The 16,936-nt window shown below is 52.8% G+C and overlaps 1 protein-coding gene and 1 non-coding gene across 11 annotated transcripts in view; both read right to left on the bottom strand.

Moving 5' to 3' along the window:
• Positions 1–16,936, bottom strand: part of BCL9 (BCL9 transcription coactivator) — an 83,002-nt gene that overhangs the window by 29,015 nt on the left and 37,051 nt on the right. For 2 of the 10 annotated variants that reach the window (XM_015298290.4, XM_040664636.2), the window contains exon 1: positions 926–966. The exons of 5 other annotated variants lie outside the window; for them this stretch is intronic. The gene's annotated coding sequence lies outside the window, so the exon portion shown is untranslated. Of the gene's footprint in view, positions 1–147; positions 967–16,936 lie in introns of those variants that run through there. 3 more of the 10 variants (XM_040664598.2, XM_040664612.2, XM_046912923.1) reach the window with 3 other exon arrangements.
• Positions 9,705–9,814, bottom strand: MIR6616 (microRNA 6616). Its single transcript, NR_105484.1, has one exon. It is a non-coding gene; the product is annotated as a microRNA 6616 (primary transcript).

The following is a 16,936-nucleotide window of genomic DNA, read 5'->3' as shown; positions in this document are numbered from 1 at the left end:
TCTCGCCCCACCTCTGCCAGCTCTCCGTCCCCGGCCGCCCCCGGCCGCAGTCCCAAAAAGGTCCCCCCATCCCCTCCTGGGACTCGGCCCCAAAGCTCCCCGCGCCGCACCCAGCGCCTCTCTTCACGCAGCAGCCCCGGCACGCACCTCAGAGCCCGCCGCTCACAGCGCACCGCTTCCAGCGCACCCCTCCGCACGCAGCAGCCCCTCGGGCTCCGCTACGGCTCAGTCCCCTCCCCGCAGCCCTCGGGGCAGCCCGAAGCCCCCGCACGGCGCTCCGCGGAGCGCGGCATCGCGTGCACCTCTCCGCAACCCCACACACCAATCCCCCCCCGCCCGCCCGCCCGCCGCGCATCCCCGCGTCGCCGCCCCGCCGCCGCACACCCCCAGCCCGCGGGCGGCGCTCTCCCCCCGGCCCCCAACTCTCAAACTTTGGGCGGGCGGCGGCCGTCGCCGGGGGGCGGCTGAAGGGGGGTGGGGATGGCAGCGGCGGAGGGGGGGGGGGGGGGCAGTGCCCGAGCGCCGCCTCCCCTCACTCACCGCCGGCCGCTGGGGGAGGGGCGGGTGCCGCGGCCGGGCTCAGCCCCGGGCGGGAGGGGGCGGCGCGGCGTCTCCCCCCGGCGGCGGCGGGTCCTTCCCCCTCCCGCAAACACACACAGGCTCCATTGTCCGCCGGCGCCTCCCCCCCCTCCTCGCCGCACGCGTGGTACCGCCCATCGCAGCCCCTCTCTCCCGCTCCCCCCCCCTCCCGCTCCCCTCTTTTCCCCACGCACCGCTTCCCCCCCCCCAACCCCCCCCCCACCCCGGCCCGCGCCCCGCTCCCGCCCGCCTCCCCCCTCCCGCCGCGTCCCCGCAACCCGCGGAGAGCGATGGTACCGCCCGTCGCGCGCGCCCCGCCCCGGGAATGGTACCGTCCCCGACTCACTCCGACGGCGGGACCGCCTCTTACTCCCCGTTCCGGGCAGTGGTCTCGCCCGGCCTCCCGGCCCGCCCCTCCCCAGCGAGGGGGCGGGGACTGCGCCCCTTCCCCCCCCTCCCCACTCCGCTGTCCCCCCGCACGCGCTCCCCTCCCGCCTTCGCCCGCACGGTGGTAGCAGCCGGGCTCTTAAAGGGACAGCGCGGAGCCCCCCGCGCCTGCGAGCAGCGCCGCCCCGACCTCCCGCTGGCCGCGCCCCCTCCCTTAGCATAGCCCCGCCCCCGCCCGCGGTGACCCCGCCCCTCCGCCCCTTTTAAAGAGACGGCGCTCCCACCGCGGGCTGCCCGCCCCCTAACGGCCCCCCGGGGGGCACGGCCGGCCGGCAGGGAACCGCGCTCCCTCGGGCCGCTGAAGCCGGGCGTGAAAATCCCATTCCACGCGCTTCTGAAGAGAGCCGAGGGCTTCTTCTGGTGAAGGCGGCATCAGGCCGGGCGGCAGCCGGCAGCTGAGAAGGGAAAGCGGGCGGCAGTGGCAAACGGACGCAACCTACTGGCGCGTAGGTGTGCCCCAAAGTCCTGCCCTGAACACACGTCCCCTGTTTGGGGATTGACCGCTGACGTGGTGGGAGCCCAGCTAACAGCGAGGAGTTCTGAAGGCTCGCAGTGGCCTCCCGTCCTTCTCAGCCACTGAAAAGAGCGCTTTCGGCATCCACCAACCCTCGCCTCCACAACACGTCCTTCACACGGGCGATCCTGTGGGCTACGAGCGAGATCCTTCCACCCTGCAGCTGACAGAGGTGCACAAAACCACCGCAGTCTCGGTGGGGAAAGCAGGCTGCCGGTTTTTGCATATCCGCAGCGCTTGAATAACCAGTTTCTCCAATACACCAGAAAGCGAACAGAAACGCAGCGGGCTCTCCCCTCTATCCTCAGATGACCTGCAATGCCACGTCCCTTTCCCACCTCCAGCACCGTCGCGGAAGGCGGCCCTGACGTTCTTGCAGATGAAACCATCTCCTCCGTCATTCCTCATCCCCCAGGCGGCCATTCCTCCTCTCCAGTCCCTGCCCATCCCCTTCACTGAACTGACCTCCTTACAACCTCCTGAACACTGCAACAGTAGCTAACTCCAACCCTGTCAGCTATTAGATATTCTTCCTCCAAGTAGATACTTCGTAGCAGCAGCCTTCAACTCTTCCAATTTGCGGACCCACTGGACAGACTTCCAGCCCTCCCGCTTCTGGCTTCCATTTTCCAGACGACTCTGTTCCCAGGATCCCTGACCCCAAGGTGGCACACCCAGTCCCTGGCCAGCCTTTCCAACCCCTCCACCATTGCTAGCCTTAGGGGAACCTCCCTGCTGACATCAGTAATGCTGTGGAAACGCCGGTGAAACCTAACTGTTCAGCCCCGCTTAGAACTAGCGCCTCTGCTGCCATTGGCTCGGCCCACTCCATTACTGATGAACAAGCCTTATCTACTTTTACATTGATATAGGCCTTCCTTTTGCTAACGCCCACACCTTCTCCTCTCCTTTGCACTTCCCACTCCAGGGATGGCTCAGCAAACGGAGAAGCTTCACAGCGTGCCCGGGTCAAGACAGCAAAGCACAGCATACGGGTCAGATACACCCGTGGTGCTGCAGGCCTAAGAGCCAATCCTGCACTCGCTGATAGCGCGCACCCATTGTGGTTTGTTGAAGAGGAAGCTTGCTTACCCTGGGCGGTAGAGGCTGGGATTTTCCTAAGGAGACTAAAGAAGCCAGGCACCCAGCCTCACTTTTCTGAAGGCACCTTTGCAAATCCTATCCCGTGCTTCAGCCCTGGCAAATGCAACGGCGGCAATAAGCACGAGGCGTTAGCGGGCGGCTGTTCTTGTTCTAGTCCCTCCTCTGGCCGAGTACTTCGCTGTCTTCTCCCTGGAGGAGTTACAGGGGGAAAGGGAGCATAAAATGCTCCGAGCTCACATATGCTGTGGTTCCTCTGGCTCCCCTCCCATCCCCCTAACCCCATCCCCCCACATTTCAAACAGTTATAAATGACTGTGCAACTCTGCAGGCAGCGGTCTCAAATAACCACACCGAGCCTCTCCCCTCCAACGGCTTTATGTCTCTTCCTTCCTCTCTTTGGGGCTCCGGATAGCAACTATCAAGGTGTTCTGCTTCGCCCTCAAGAGTTAAGTTGATGCTGCACCCGCTGCCTTTGGGAATTTGCCACAGCGAACCGCCACAAGCGGTGAATTCCCAAGGCAGGGATGCTCAGCTGAGAGTTCCCTGGTGCTGTCCTTGAAGGGTTTTACCATGGGAACCGACGACAAGAGGCTCCCAAATGACGTTCACTGTGACAACAGGCTGTAAGACACGTAAGTCAAGCCCCAGACCATGGAACTGCCCCCGGCCAATCTGGAGAGCATCACTTTATCTCACCACACTTGTAATGGCAGCACCAGAGAAGGCAGCTGTCCTGGCTCCGCAGAGCGCTCCAGCAAATCCAAGGACACCTTGGAAACAGTGCAGCTCACCACCCTGGGTACACTCTCCTCACAGCTCCCTGGCAGCAGTGTCAGAAGACCAGCTTTTCAACTCGGATGCAGGTTCCTCTTCCATCAGTGTGAACCAAGCCTAAGAAAAGTTGCTACAGGAGCTCCAGTTCTGCAGAACAGATTAGACGAGATAGGCCAGCCAGCAAAATGCATTTGCATTACACTTGCTGTAGATGCCGGCACACCCCGATTCCAGCTTTTATGCTCTTTAGGGGCCTGGCCCTGCAAATACTGAGTTTTACATGTTTAAGTAGAGTCCTACTGAAATACAATGGAGTTACTCATGCAAATAATATTAAGAGTGTGTAGGGCTGTGGCTCCATTTCACGACTCCATCTGCAGCAGACATAGAGGATCCCGCCACCCTCTCTCTCACAGTCACTGCCACTCGTTGCTGCCAGTCAGACAGTTTATGTAGTCACACTCGCAGGTGAGACACTTAAGCAATCCAACTTTTCTTCAAAAGCCTTACTTAAGAAGAAGACCTCTTAACGCCAGATCGGCTCCAACGCAGATTTCATTCCTGCGAGTGGCTGAACGGGCACAACTGGAGGAGGTGGAAACATCTGAAGAAGAGGAACTTTTGAAAACGGAGGTTGGAGGTTGGAGGCATGGCTCTCATCTGAAGTTACGCCCTGCTGACCGTCCACTCTCTGAAGCTAAACCAGCTCTAACAACGCAACTGCTCCACGTGAAAGAAACGTCACCTCAAGTGAAACAGCAGATTGTGCATTTTCAGCCACTGACGCTTAAAAATGTTCCCTCAAGAAAATCCGCCACCACTCAGAAGAATTTGCAGACAGTTATTACTTCCAGGATCAGGGACATATGCTCCCCCCTACAGGTATGGGAATCAGCAACCACATGTGCCACGGTCAGTACGCCACTGCTTCTGTAGTCATAGGATCATTGGCACACGTTGGCCATGCAAAGCGTTCCCTGTAATCTTTTTTTCAGTTTAAGGGCTATTTTATCTCAAGCAACTCTGTGCTGAAATTGCATCACGTATTTCCTGTCTGCTGAGGCAAGATTTCCCTCTTCCAGTGTGATCATAACCTTCCAGCAGGAAAGCTCCGCTAACTCCTTAAGAGCCTTGCCCTCTATACTGCTCCCTGACTTCTTTATTCACATACACCTGTGCAAAGTCGGTGTAAAATGCCAGCGTGGTTGGAAATGAAGAACACACATCACCGGGAGGATGGTTTGCTTTCATTGCTTTGGGTCTGGGGCTTTTTGCCTTCTTTTTGCTCCGGAGCTGCAGGACCACAGACAGATTGCACTCTATGAAATCTTCCACTTATGAGCTTTGAGTTTTCCATGGCTTTGCATTCCAATGAGCCTTCTCAAAAGAAAACACCCCCGTTCTGTGAGGAACTCAGGTGATGATGGTTCTCACAATGCCATGATCCTTCTACTTCGCTACAGGGGAGATATCTTCATGGATTGTGCTGTGGGATGAAGTCTAAATCTGGACGGTGTAAAAGAGACAGCAAAGGACCACAGCAAAGGGTAGTTTAACATACACCGTTAACTCGGAAAAAACATTTTATCTGTTATAAATCACTCCAGAAAGATGAGGAAATGGGGATTAGGGGGAGGGGGGCAGATGGTTGTGGCTTTGTTTGTAGTTCAGTTTCTTTTAGCATTAGACATTACTCTGAGCACATCAGTGTGGCTGATCCTCAAACCTGCAAACACCAAAGAGCATTCCTTACTGGTTTCAGGTGAATGGTCCCTCTGCACCTCGATGTGCGTGGAACCGTACAAACTCATAGAGAAGGGAAAAGCAAACAAATCTCTAACAATATCCTTATATATACGCGCAGACACAGATACACCTTGCAAAAACACACATACGCATCCCTACTTCTGTCCCCACTCCTGGCATAAAGCCACCTGTAGCTCACCTATACAGATTGCCACTGCCTTGCTGGCTGCAGAGGGCGCAGACGTCTGCTAGGAAGGCTGGCAGTGCAGGCTGCACAACATCACCCTGTGGCAACAGCGTACGGACGATGGCAAACTCGGCTTGGGCAAGTCATGCCTCGCTCTCACTTTTCCTATCTGCAGAGAGAAGCATTTAATCTGGGGTTTTCCTATTCGCTCATCAATCTCCAAACAACCTGAGCCCTAATCAGGTTTGGGCTGGAGCACTGAGCCAAACCTGTGGTTAAAATACATGACAAAAACGCATCTCCAGGCAGCCTTCTAGTTGATCTGCCCTTCTTTAAGGGCCGACTAAACTCTGCTCCCCAGGACAAACACTTCTTACACTTAATATAAGTAAACTTCTATTTACACATCCAGTGTACAAATTATCCCACAACAAGACTGAAATGTGATGAACAAATCCCACACGTTATAACACTGCAGGTGCAGGAAGCTCTTGCCTTATTTAAAGAGTCGTCTCCAAAGTCAACAAGCAGGTATGAGGCAAGTGCTATGCAGCAGCAGTACAGATAAATGCTCAGTTTTATCTTCTGTGATTAAAGGAAAAAAAAAAAAGAAAGGGAAGGAGGAGAGAAGAGATACTGAATCAGAAGGGAAATCAGGTAAACAGAATCTGGGGAAACATATGCTCACGCAGTGCATGAAAAATACGAACTGATACAAAACAGAGGTGGCAAAATTTGGCACACGGGAGATTCCAAAACCAACGTTTGCCCAGGAACACTGTTCCCATTACACTGCTCCTATGTTTTACAGAGAACCGCCAACGTACAGCAAGCGCTGTGGCCCAGCCAGGAGAATTTGGCTGCAGAATTGCCTGGCCCTTGAGCATTTTAAGATTCTCAGCCATCACTTTACGCTCCCTTTGTGTGTGTATGATTGTCTTTGACTGCAATGAGAATAGGCAGGGCTGCAGCCCAGAAAATTGCCGAGCTCACCTCCCGCTTCCATTCAACCACCTGATGAGCCTATTGCAAGATAACAAGCACCCTAGCACAGCCACATAGCTCTGTAATGCCTGCCCCACTGCGCAGGGGCACACACGCGTGCAATTTTCATGGCATCAAACCAACCAAACAAAACGTTAACCCCGAAGGAATATATCCGAGAACGTCCCGAAGAGCTGAAGAAAGCACCTTTCATGAGGGGCATCCTTTCCACAGGGTAAATGGAACGAGGCTAAGTATGCTTTCAGACAGACAGACAGGCAGAAGTCATCTGCGGTCAAGACGTACAACAGCCCTTTTGGCACAAGAGGCTCCTTGTGCTTCGCTGTGCTGCTCCTCCAGCATCCAGCCGCTCGGGGTGCCCGCCTGCCGTACAGTGGGGCAGCGGCACCACAGAGCACAGCTGCCCCTACAGCCAGCGCGCAGATGTTCGAGGGCAAAACGTGGCTCACGTCGCTCCCACGAGGCTACAATAAAATAAAAATAACTTCAGCATGATTTCCCCTCTAGATTGCACATGAAGGAGAAACCGAGCCCCCACGGTACTGCAGACTGGCCCATTAAAATGAACGGTTAAATTCTCGCTAGGAAAAAGTAGGCGTTGTTGTCTGTTTTGTGAGGCAGAAATCAATATTCCCGCCTCCTCTCCTTCTGTTCTTTCACCTTGAGATACTCATACTCAGATAGATGAGATCTGAATCTCACTCCCTGCTACCGCAACTTTTCTCTCCCCAGCACTTCACAGGGTCGCCGCCTGCTCTTGCAGCCCTAACCCGCCTGTAATTTACCACTCGGCTCCCTAAACTGAGCGCCACCGGGGGCTGACGCACCGGCTGATTTTCCTTCCGAATCACACCGTTGTGGCTATTTCTGACTATTTATCTACGCCCTCTATCTCAGTCATTTGGCTCCCCGTGTGCTCCAATAACAGCCCTCTCTCTACCGCAGCCTCATTCCTCCCCGTGCCCCTATAATTCACTCCCTGGCGCTAGCCTCTTCCACACCACGGCCATCTCATACAAACGATGTTTTGCTGCGAAACGCTCCTTCTGCTCCCTCTTAAGCCGACTGCGGGGGGGCAGCTGGGTTAAGCCCGTGAATGGGGGGGAGCGGGGTGAGAAGGACCCGAGTGACTGACGTTCAGCCCAAGCACGCCCGAAGCAACGCTGGCTGGGGAGAGACGAGCGGGGCAAGATAAGCCAGCAGAACACTGCAACAGCTGCTCCTGCAATGAGGTTTCCCTTTGGCAGTTCGGACTCGGGGGCTGGGACCGATTCCCGCAGATCAGGTAGCGGTAATGCCAGGCTGCCTGGGTTGATCTGATGAGTCCTCTTGGATGCGGCTCTGCCTACTATCATGCCTGCCTCTGTCACCTAGGATTAGACAACTGCAATATGCTCTGCTTGGCACCGCGCTTTAAATCCATTCATAAACTGAAGGCAGCGCAGAATTCAGCGCTCTGTGAGATAAGCCACGTCTCTCACCCACGATCATTCTCACGTTTGCGCTCCATTTTTATGCCATCTGACCGCTGCTTTCCAGACAGATTTTAACATGCTCCCACTGACCGCGAGTGCCTCGCACACTAGAAACCTTCTCACCTGAGAAATCACCTCTCCTTACGCTTCTCAGAAGCGGCAGAAAGGGCACTGAATGCTCTGACTCCATGCTCAGGAATCCCCTCCCCAGCTGGATGGAAACAGACAGCAGTCGACCAGGTTCTGCATCACATCCCAGCACCCCAAAGACGTACACGTTTGCACGGTGCCGAGGAGAGCGGTGCCGAGGGCTGCTCAGTCTCTCGTCTGCCATTGTTTGCTGGTGACAGCCTGATGAAATTGCTTGAGTTATAATGAAGACAGTTTTCATTATCTGTCATTTAAAAACGTCGGGGGAGCTCAGACTGAATGAATAGGTGCTACCTGTTGTTTCAAACAGCTTTTGATGAAGGCAATACATTCGAGAAGTGCTAGTCACTGATTTATAGGTGCTGCACAGAGATTACATAAAACAGTGAAAACTCTCCATAGCAAACAATCAGATTTCCCCCTTGCTCTTCAGACACTGCTTTACTATCCGCGCGTGCTGCTGACTTTCTCCTGCAATAATCATCGGAGGCTTTTCAGATCTGCAAGATCCCAGATGACAGAAGACCATACCGACAAGAACAGGCATCTTCTCTATTAGAGGGCACTTGAGAGTTTTGGCATAGCTACATAAACGCTTCACTCCGGTCCTGCATTGTCACTTGTGCACTTGGACTACTTTAGCAACAGATGTAATGACTGGACGTACTTCTGTCCAAACGTTTTGCTAGTCCCTCTCTGCTGAAGGTGTTGGCCTCTCACAGCTGAACCGCAAGAACAGACTGTGTGAAAGCTCCTAGTCCATCTGAGCACCAAATCTGCCAGCTTCTTTTAATTTATGTCTGTTTATTCCCTTGTATGGATGCATCTGCTGCTCACAATACCTGCCTTGCAGATCCTGAGAGACACCTGGGACGGCGTGTTTCTTTTCTGTCTACATCTTTATATCTCAGAACATCTATTTAACAAGCGAGATGGTGCTGCATAGGGGACCTGCCTAGGTAATGTTACCTTCATGGGATACAGCAGCTGTGCCTCGGCTGCCTGTAACGTGGGCTGTTCCTGCAGGCAGACTGCACCTTGTGCCTGTCCTTTCTCTCAGACCACAACAAAATGAATGCCAGAAGTCCAGCCAGCAAACAAGGACTGCAGGTAACACCCTGGCCACGTTGTTTTTAAGAACCACTTGCACTTTTGGTAATTGCTTTTATATAAGTATTTGGCACCAAAGGGTGTAGCATGACTCTCTTGTAAGCTTGAAGCACAGGTACCTTCAGCTTAAGAATGAGACAACGACAAAGGCTGCTGCCACTTGGTCCAGTTAACACAGCTGCTGCCTGCCCTGGTCCCACGCAAGTCAGCTCGCTTCCTTACCGGGTTCACTATCTCCCCACACACAGAGGCTACGGTGACCCCACGGCACCCCAGTTTTCAGTGGTGCATATATTGTCCAGAACCTTCAGAAGGCAGACTTGGTAAGTCACAGATGTGGGGGAGAAATAACAGTTGTTCCGAGACTCAATCATTTCTGCATCTTGTTTCCATTAGGACAATGTTTCCCAGGCACTCACACGAGCCATCCTTACAAAGCATCTCCCGAAGAAAAGGGTTTATGTTCCTGGCAACATGCTCCAAAAAAACATGTCCCCAGTTGCCTGCTTCCATAAGCAAGCACAACTCCAATGATTTCAATAAAGCTGCACTTTCTGTGGCCCTAAGGCTATAGCACTACAGTAAACAAAGCCAAATACCATCAGCCAGATGCTTGAAGCTCTGAACCAGCCCTGCAATGTCTGACAAGCACGAGCCACCAGAAGATGGCTGAATCCCCCATCTCAGCTAGCCATCACAGAGCTCCTTCCCCGCCAGCAGAACAGGGGTCTGGGGCCTCATTGCAGGGCACGGTGAGGGCTGGTGCACGTCAGCTCAAACAAACACCTCCCACTTCAAGCTCTGGGCTACTGCCGGAACCATTTGGGGACCCACCGACACGAGTCGAAGGCAAACCCACAGCTCTGTTAGATGCCAGAATACAGCCTGGAGCAGGAAGGATGCAATGCTGGGTGACAGCTCAGGGCCGAGGGGACACAGCAAAGAGCCCTTCTGGCTTCAAAAGCAGTCCCTCAAAGCTGTCAGCGAGGAACCTCAGCTTAATAGTGTAGTCTGAGGAAAGCACTGCACACAGTGAGTAACGCAAAAATCCATAGGCAAAGGAAATACTTTAAAACAGAGGAGGAAATTCTACTTGAATGCTGTGAAGGTCTCTAAAATCAAACACTCTGGAAAAAAAAAAAAAAAGGAAAAAAAGGATGCATTTGCCACATATAAATCTTTAATGATATCCTGTAGTTCTAACAAAGTCCTTTTCTAGAAAACAAACACACAAACAAACAAACAAACAAAAAATAGAGACTGTAGTGCACCTGACAGAACGACAATTCCTCACATGGTCGAATATGATTTTCACACCTGGTAGATGAAATGACTCCTCTGCATCCCAGGGCCAGGGTTAGGGGCTAAGGTGATCTGCTAATGGAAGGTTAGAGACCGCAGAACACATAATGGCTCTTCAGGGAGCACCTTTCAGATGCTCTTCTCATGTACGGTAGTGCACAGTGATCAGAAGGTCCTGGCAGCGCACACCGAAGTCATTGTCACTGACAGGGCTTCTCACTGTGCAGAAGCCAGCTGATAGCTGGGGTTAAGACGGCCAGCTCTCATGCCCATGCTCGGGCTCAGGATGAGGTCTGCTTTCTTGAAAGGGCAGCCCCGTTCTCTTTCATCTCCCTCCACGCATGCCTCCTGCAGCACACCGGGGTTAACCAGCCGCTCTCCTCACAGGTGAGCGGCAAAGCCATTGAACCGAGACAACAGACTCCTCTGCCACGTACAGATGGAACCTCCGAGCCTTTCAAAGTAAGGCACGCCGTGAAAATCAAGGGAAACACCGATCAGAGGCCACGCCGGTAGGTACCCGATGGCGTTCAGAGTCTGCACCAGCACACGAGAGCGCCGGATCAGGACTCACAAGTTGCTCAGGGACAAGAAAGCTACAGCCTGCAGCCAGCCAGCAGCCCCCGGGGTAGCGATACTCACAACAAAACACCCGAGTGGAACCCGCTAGGGGAGGAGGCAAGGAGAAATGTACTACACGCCCTAGCACCACACAAAACATGTGGCTGAACAATGCGCTTGAAAAAATCTGGCTCCATAAATTAGGCTGCGATTCCCAGTTCTTGAACTCTCAGCTCCTGCTGACTTCTGTGGATAAAGGGGATGTTTGGCACTCCCGAGATCAGAAGGCAGATCGAATGCTTTTCAAGAAGTACACGGATGAGCATGTTCCTAGGGAAGAACGAGCTACAGCTAAGCCTTCAAATGATCACAAGGAGAACCTCCTGCCCACAGACAGGAAAGTGGTAACCTCCTTCACTTCCTTTGTGGCTTTAACCTAAACCACAACTCCTCCCTTTGGGTTAGGAGTCTCTTCCACTCATTCAGATGTTTGTCAGCTTGCCTCTGTCTATTACCCGGCATCTGTCACTGCCGTATAGCAAAAACAAGCTGTCATCTTTTCTCCTCTATCCCACACCCCTTCTGCAGTCTCTTCCCTAAACAAGAACGGCTTCGACGCAAGGCAAAGCAAGTCTGAACTCTTCAGGCGCAGGCAAAAGCTTGGCAACTCCAACAGCAGGGAGCAGGGGGAAAGGAGCAGACATCGGCATGCAGGCCACAGGAGGAAAGGAGGCATTGGCATGCGGGCTCCACCAGCATTTGGGAATGCTGACAGCGAGGGAACTCTGCAGCCAGCAGAAAGGATGATGCTGAACGATCTCACACACAGGGCTTTTCCAGGAGCGCGAGTGCTCCTTTGAACCCTGGGTGGAACATCCCTCCTTGCGCGCCGAAGAGCTTCAGAGCATGGATAAGATGCTGTGAGTGGGGCTGAGCACGGGGAAGATCCGTGCTGCACAGAGGAGCCCAATGCCTGCGGCGCACACAGAGGTGGGAAGGACGGGGCCCACCACCCCTGGTGTGGGGCACCCAGCAGGGAGAGGCAGCAGCTCCCCTCCCTGGGATCTCCTCACCTGCTGAACGGAGCGAGGGGAAGGCTTTCTCTTCCTTTGAAACTTTCAGAGATTTCAAGCCATTGTTCCATACCTAATTAAGGGGAAAAGATGCTTTCACAACCCATACCCAGAAACTGTGATCAAATGAATCAAAGGCAAGACTTCATTTTATCTTCTTGAAGCACTTTACTTCAAACTTAAGACGTATTTTGTAGCAATTTACTTAAAAAGAACTGATCGCTCTGAAGGGCAGAATTACAGTATTGAGAGCTTTCAAACGCCGGGGCATTTGAAGTTTCCAAACTTTTCTCCACTTTTTTTTATCTTTTTCCTAAAGTTGGGATACGAAACTGGAACCACCATTTCCTGAAAATAGCAGCAGCTTTGGCAAATCAGCAGTTCTCTAAGAAAAATGTATCACCGGAGAAAAATCTTAACAAAACCTCGCTCTGTTATTTCCTCCCAGCGCTGCGCAAGAATATGCCTCCGCGGTGAAATTCAGCCTTAAGTTTCATAGCAACTCTGATTCAGACATATTGCACGCACAGATATTAGACCATGCCTTTGATATCATGAGAGCAATGCAAAATAGCGTATATACAATATGGCCAAGCGATGCTGCTATGGAAACCCCTCGCTTTTGAATTCCCGTACACGGCTCGTTTCAGTTCTTATCCCTAACGCTGCCTTAACAGAATGCGGTGCGTTTGATTTCCCTGCTCATCTCTCTCCTTTTGGACTCCCTCCTTTTGAAAAGGTTTCTGTGAGTGCAGCGGGAGGCGATGAGACCCGCTGCATGCTGCCAGTTGAGTACACATCACAAACTCCAGCAAGACCAGTAACTGATTTGTGCCTCAGTTGCCGCAACTGTAACATGGAAACAGCTGGCAAAGAGCTGTTTGCACGCCCGCCTTTGGCTACGAGTCTAACTAATGTGCCTGGACTTCTGAGGCAGGCAGAAGATGCACACATCTCGATTGTTATTTGTTACTCTCCGTAGGCGAGGAGTCGCTGTCCCCTGCAGACCTGTGCTGCCGATCTCTCTATATCGAAGAGCCGAATCAGGAAGTACAGTCGCCCACTCACGTAGCGAAGAGATAAGTAATAAAGCGCCGCACTTGCCAAGTTCTAAGGAGGTGGTTTCTTAAAAAGACATAGGAAGCTTTCATGCTTTGAAGCTGACTAATTTCAGAAAGCTCCCGTTTCGCTCTCTTCTTCTTTAACTTCTTCAAACTGTAGGATTACCTGTTCCCCCAAAGGGCTGCTAGGGACCGGCCAGATCAGAGGCGCTAATGCTGAAGGAAGGGACCCTCTGCCGGCTAGCAAGGTGCTCCCGAGGGCGCTCCGGGCACCTTTGGCTCCCTGAGGCACCGAGGGGAGGCAGCAGCCCTTGGCAGCCATCTGAACTGCTGCAGGCCCCAGGGCGAAGCGTTCCCGGCCAGGCGCCTGCAGCACCTGAGCAGAGCAGGCCCTCTCGCAGCGACGGCGCAGCAGCCGAATAAACTCACTCGTGCAATCCAGCGACTGCAAACGCAGACTAAGTTACTTGCATTTGTCTGATTGTGTAATTGCCAGACTGCGCATTCAAATGAGTATTTGTTTAACCGTGTGATATACAGATAGAGCTTACGTACTCGAGGCCAAATTCACCCCTGTTGCAATTTCCCCAACTCCAGCAGCAATTACTCTAAGGATTAATTTGGCCCACAGTGTTTTCTAGTGGATGTGATTCATCATCTCTTTCCTATAACAAAGAATAATACAGTGTTTCAATCAGCGGTGATGTCCTGGCCTCCTCGAGGCTGCTGGACTCCCTGTTTAATCAGACATAAAACAAATCACTTGTAGAGGCAGAGGCGTATAAGCATGCTTTAATTACAATATTGTAACACCAATTAGAGATCTATCTAATCGAGGACTCAGTACTTCCTACTCGGGTATTACTCCCATGTTGGGATAATTACTGCTAATTAAGCTTGGAACTAATTAGGCCAAATGATCTCATTTATACCAACATAGATGACTTCTAGGAGTTCACACACACACACACAAAAAAAAAATAAAATAAAATAAAAATCCAGGGGTGATTGTATGACTCCTGGACTCACCAGCACTTGGCTTTTGAGATGGACTGTCCCTCCCCAGCAGAGAAGCCCTGCTGGAAGCCAAGTCCCAGACCTCAGGGCTCTTCCCAAGGTGCAGCAATGCTCTCCGGCGGCACTCCCGTTGGCTGGCCCAAGTCACCGCCTGCTCTAAAGGACACCGTGCATTCACAGAGCCGTATCCCATCGTGGTTCAGTTCAGGAAAACCTATCGATCACCCTCACCCAGTCCCAGGCACCTTCTCAGCGTACCTCTACCACCAACACGTTACTTAAGCACACTGGATGTACTTGTTGCACGATTCGCATCAGTGCTGCGTATGGTTAGAAATTACATCCCAAGCGTTTGGTAACAGAGGCTCAGCGCACCTCACAGCACGGCCGGGGGAAGCAGCTGACTGGCAAATGGAGCTCCCGTTCTCCCAGGCTCACTCTGCTTACAGCCTGGCTGGTTTTAACAGAGCCGACTTCTCACTGCAGTCAGAAAAATAAAGGACAGCCTGTCAGGCCGTGTTTATGTTGCAGCTTCTCCTCCTCTCCCCTAGCCTCAGAGTTGCTGCACCAGCTCAGCACTGAGACTCTCAGGTAAAGAGACACCAAGTCAAAGCAGCTGTTAGCAAAACTACCACTTAGACCTGCCTTTGGTTGATGGAAACAGCAGCAGGCAGGCAGCATGGTGTTCCTCGCCCAATGCCATTTGGGTTGAACTGGTGGTAAGACAAAGCTTAAAAACAAAACCTTTGAGCACTGCATTTTTGCCTGGTTAGCTTAGGGATTAAGTCGAACAGGAATTCAACTGTTGCTTCTCACCCAAAAGATGTTCTTTGCAACAGCGGCGTGATTTTCTCCTGCATTATTTGCTGATTTCAGCTTCATACTGACTGAAAGAAGAAAGCCACTTATTGAAACGCACCTTTTGAAGCAACTGGACATCCTGCAAATGCAAGGCAGGACTCAGATCTCCAGCCCCACCTGTCTGTGCTGCCATCACAAACGTGCATGGCCTCCCATCCCCGCACTACCAGAGCAACTCAGCACCTCTGCTCAGCCTGTCACAGCCACTGGGGCTGCAAACTGACGGGTCTTTGCTATAGTACAGAACAGTTCCACCACATTCACCACACGGATTGCTTCTTTTCTTGCATCCCTTCTTCCAGCTTCTTCGAGATTTCCAAGGTCTGCTTCAAGGCGCAGAACAACTCTGCACGCAGTAAAACCTGATTCCTCTTTCCTGTTGGCTTTATCTCACCAGCTCCCTTTATTGCTCCTAAGCACTTCATTCTTTAATGTTTTCTCCCACTTCAAGCCAGAAGCCCAAAGCCAAAGCCGCGGACACCAGGAATGTGCCATTGTCTTCAGGTCTTCTTCCAGCCTGCCCTTTTGTCCTCACATGATCATTGTTCCCTGGTGAGTCACAGCTCCCCCCCTTCCCTTCCACACGCCTCCGGAACGGGCTTCTCTTTCCCAAAGCCTGTCAGAGGGGAGCCCAGCAGGATTCCCTACACCAGCCTAACCCAGTGACAACACGTCCTGGAGCAGACCCTCCAGCTGCCTGAGGCGTTTCCACAGAAGTGCCACTTCTTTGTGTGACACATCAGTATAAGATTCATACATCACACACAGGAGTGCGAGCGCAATCCTCTGCAAACAATATCCTACTTCTGCCATTTTCTTCAGTGAGCGACATGGCTCCTAAATCTGATCCCCTCCCTCCACTTGTTGTTACCCACTCCCATCGCAGCTCCCGAGCTCTCTCCTCCCTCCCTTGGCAGTCCTGTCATTCCTTTCTTCCCAGCTGCCTAGGCCTTCCGTGCTACCTCCTCAGGCCCAGATACACAAGCAGACTACAAATGCAATCATCCATACGCATATCAGATTGCATACTGGAAACGCACATGCTTCCACATGCTGCAACAGAGCAGCCCGTGGCCCATTGAATCACATTTCTATGGGTATCTTAAGGAAAGGGGTGGGTTGGAGATCTTCTAACAGAAACACAGTTGTCGAACCCAAAGTCTGAGCAAGGCAATGGTGGATACATCGTCGGGGCAGCGTTCGGCAGAAGCACACACTGGGACCAAGGGGTCTCTGAACAGTTAAAGGGGAGAAATTGAGGAGCTTGAGATCAGAAGTGCATCCCACCTGAGCAGAAGACACCAATAAATAAGACGCTTTACGCTGACTGAGTGCCAGGAACCTCCTAACGTTCTCCCCAAGCTCTGCATACAGGACTCTCTTCGGCTGCCAGTGGTTTGGATGGCAGAAACCAAGCAAACAAGCTCCCTGAGTAACAGAGGAAGGAAGGGAAGCAACACCCAGGTGGAGGAACATCAAGTCACAACCGCTATAGAAAGCAGCAAGAACGCCCTGATTTTGGACTACAAGACGTCCTTCAGGATACGGGCTGCCTCTTGCCAGTGCCTGAGCTGCACACTGCACCGCAGGACCCCACAAATACCTCCTGTCACCACCCTCCTGCAGAGAGGCCATCTCCACGGCACCTCCCACGGGGCAGCTGCAGAAGATGATGGTCTCTGACAGTGCCAGCTCCAGAAAAACACGCAGGGTCCCAGCAGCAGAACGGCAGGTGAGATGGGACACCGGCCCTGTCCTCTTCCGTCTCAAATGTCTGAGTTGGGACCGGCTGCATTCTGAAAAGGAAAGCGAAGGGGCTGCCGCTTACTGCAGGCAGTTGCCTGTTTTGAATTCCCAGCCCTTGCAAGAGCCCTGGTTCTGCCTCCCGCAGCATCCAGAAGGAACACATCCCTAAGTCTGAGCTTAGAAACGAGAGGTATTTATTTGTTATCATTTTCAGTTATCCGAGC

Source organism: Gallus gallus, chromosome 1, assembly GCF_016699485.2.
Source record: "Gallus gallus isolate bGalGal1 chromosome 1, bGalGal1.mat.broiler.GRCg7b, whole genome shotgun sequence".
NCBI lineage: Eukaryota > Metazoa > Chordata > Aves > Galliformes > Phasianidae > Gallus > Gallus gallus.
Note: the sequence above shows the minus strand (reverse complement) of the source record. Positions and strands in the feature narration are given on the sequence as shown.